Source organism: Octodon degus, unplaced genomic scaffold (genome assembly GCF_000260255.1).
Source record: "Octodon degus isolate 3935 unplaced genomic scaffold, OctDeg1.0 scaffold00029, whole genome shotgun sequence".
In the NCBI taxonomy this organism is placed as follows: Eukaryota; Metazoa; Chordata; class Mammalia; order Rodentia; family Octodontidae; genus Octodon; species Octodon degus.
Genome location: NW_004524605.1, coordinates 18,614,860 through 18,618,393, shown reverse-complemented (window position 1 = coordinate 18,618,393; position 3,534 = coordinate 18,614,860).

Here is a 3,534-nt window from a genome sequence, read left to right as displayed (position 1 = left end):
TATATACAATGTGATGTTTCATATTCCCTGTTGTAAGAAATCAAGACAGTTCTTAATATTTTCAGACCCCAGGTGACAGAAGGAAATGGAAACCATAGAAAGCAAAGTAGCAAATTAGAAGAAAATGCTTTCATGAGGCTACAGCAATGAATTAAACCAATCAGCCAGGGCAGATTCTTCATTCATTGGAGCGTCTCTTCTCATGTGCATGTGCGTAAGATGCAGCAGCAATGGAGAAAGAGTTAATTAACTCTCACATGTAGAACTCAACATATTCTCACCCTGTGGATCAGGTAGTGATTAGTATTTTGATCAACCTCACAAAGGACATGGTGAAGTAAGAGAGCTGGGATGTTAGATAGGCTGTTAAATGAAGCTGTCTCTGTACAATCACATTTTTGTGAAAAGCTTGTGGTAGACTGAACTATTGGCTCCAGGTCATTGTCTCTTCTTGTATCCACTTAGTTTGTTCTATAACTTTACTATTTCAACTACCACTGGGGGAGTATGTTTCCCTGATTCTTGACTTTGAGTTTAGTGATGTAACTTTCTTGCAAAGTTAACAAAGAGGTATGAGCTAGTGTAAACAGTTAAGCCTGAAGCACACTGTGCAGTGAGGCACAGACTCCAGTTGCTCTACCACTGCTCCTTCTGGGTATCTGTGACCCTGTCACAGTACTAATGCATTGAAAATATGTGGAACATGCATTCTTCCAGCTCATAGTGAGGATCCCCATCCTACTGGGCCTGGAGCATGAAGTAAGGAACACAGCCCTTCCTTTCATCCCATCAAGCCTGAACAAATGAGTCTCGAATGTATACACTCATGAGTGAGATAATGTTATTGTCACTAAAAGATAATGAGTGAGATAATGTTAATTAGATAGTGTCAGATTCAACCTACTCTAGGTTTTGCAATTTGGGTTAAAGGAGGGTCCAAAGAAGTGAGAATTCTATCCAGCAATTGATATAGTTACTTAAACTTTCCACATATTCAAGAAAGAGCTTAGATGACCAAAAAAGAAGTCATACCTTCTTGTTTGGTAAGCTTCCACTGAACCAAGAGATATGAAATCTATATGTTCTAGTTGTGGAGTCTTTAGTAAATGAAATACAGCCTCTTCTGCCACAGGGTGCGGAGTCTGCATTTACGCTAAAATTAACAGTTCACTATCCTGCATCTGCAAAGCAAGAGAGGCAGACGAGAAGCACCTGACCTCTCATGTGTGCTGTGCCAGATGGAGGGTGTGTGTGTGTGTGTGTGTGTGTGTGTGTGTGTGTGTGTGTGTCTTCTTTGGCAGATGTCTACCCATCTACCTTGCTTCCTTTTTCTCTGTCTTGTGCCCCAATGGACCGAGACAACTCGATTCAGTGTCTTCCTTGCTCATCCAGGGATGTCGTCCCCTGCTGTCAAATCCACATGCTGCACTCCACCATGATTACAGTCAGGTAAGCAACATAGCAGCCTTATCCACTCTCTCCACTGTAGATGAAATTATTGCCACTTGAGGAAGGGAGAGGGCATGCTGTAGTGACTAAGATCAGGAAGACAGAGATCTAGGGTCCTTATTTGCATACCCAGCATTCATAGCAAGATTTCAGCTCTGCCCCTCATTGAAACAGACCTGCAGCTGCTATATAAGCAGGACTCCTTGGCAATTTCCCAGATTTTAATCCAGGAGGGCTCTCCCTTTGTACTATAGCACAATCTCTGTTAAAGAAATAAAGGCTTTCCCTGTGCTTTCTGTGAAAGTGCCGGTGCTTTATGTCTTGAGTAGTGCATGCTCCAGAAGACCTATAAATCTATTTGGGACTTTACAAATCTGAATAGTGTGACAAGAACAGTTGTTTCCAAGGGAGGAGCATAAATACAAAGCTGTGGACACCCAAGAGACCCAGCAGCCAATGAAGTCTAGCAGTAGAGCCCAGCACCTGGTAGAACTGACCCACGCTGTCTAGTACAAGCTGGCATCAGAAAGTGGCAGCCAATAGTGGCAGAGAATAGCACCTGGTAGTGTTGACCTTTGGTGCCCACCACAAGCTGGCTGTGTCAACTGTTGGAATCTAGCATTGCCTAGTGTCATCTGGCGACATCAAGGCTGTTAGCACAGTTCTGCCAATTCACAGTTTCCACCTGAATTGAGAAAAAAAAAACCCTAGGCTGTTGGTAACACAAGTGCTAGTGTTCTTCCCAAATAAATCAATTTATCAAAAGCATAATAAACAAAAATTGACCATCACTAATATCTTTTAATCTATATTAACAAAATATTGATAACATGTAGAACACATCAGCCAGACAATAAACATAAAATCAATCAATTTTCCAATATCAGAATATTCACTAGCCTTGGGAAAAACATATACTTAATCAAATGCAGAGCGATTTTAAAATTAAACTGAGCAATTGGAATAAAGTGTTCAGGCAAAATTGTATAGGTGGTTTTGCTACAGTTCTAATTAAACTCCCAATATCAGTGAATAAAAAGTGGTCTGCAGCCGTCTATCAATTCATTTTTTTCTTTAACTTTTTTAAGTGTAGAAGACACAGCATTCTAATAGTCATTTATAAATATTTTAACGCAGAACTTATCAAGTCAGATTTTATTTTCTATAAATATTAGCTCTAAGACTGGCCAAATAGCTCAGCAGACAAAAGTGCCTGCTTAGGCAGGCACGGAGACTGGGGGTTGATACTCTGGGTGCTGTGCTGATCCCGCCTCCAGGTCGTGAAGGGACCATTGAGGCTGAGCGTGATGATTTGCTTCTGTAATCCCAGAGCTTGGGAGGCTGAAAACCAGAGGCTCACTACTGTCCAATCTGTGTAGTGAGACCCTGAAGTCCCTGTACTGAAACACACTAAAAAAATTTAGCTCTAACAAGTCTAACAAAAAGTAGGAGTTACTAAATGATTTATAATAATACGAAAATAAGTGCATTGCATAAGGGAAGTGTCAGGCAGCTAATATGTCAGTAGTTCCTTCAGACTCTACATGAACACAATTAACTTCACTCATTGCTTTTATTTAGAAACGAGTGCATGTAAGTAGTATCCTTACCCTCTGCAGAAAGACAATGCAAATAATATATTTCTAAATTACATATGTTTCCACTAGTAAGTGAAAGACTTAACCTGATGGGTTATAGCAGGAATAGAAACTAGAAATCCTGGATTTTTAATAAAGTATAATCTGCCTTGGAAAACTCTCTATAGGTCTTAAGAAAATGGAAACAGGACTTCCAGTCACTCCACTTCCCTCGTCCTCTTAGTAGAGCTTAAGGACAAGCACTGAGGGGAATACTTGGCCACTGTCTGGAGGGTGTGAACATACACTGAAATCCCGTGGCTAGGAGCTTTGTTAAGGACTCAGTATACCTAGGAGTAAAGTACAAGAGTGTTCAAGAGCTTCATGGCTTCTAAATCACACATCTCTCTCTTCTTTTTCTCCTTCCTTCCTTTTTGTCCTTCTTTCAAAATCTCAAATGGTTGTGCTGTGCCAGATGGAGGGTGTGTGTGTGTGTGTGTGTCAAATG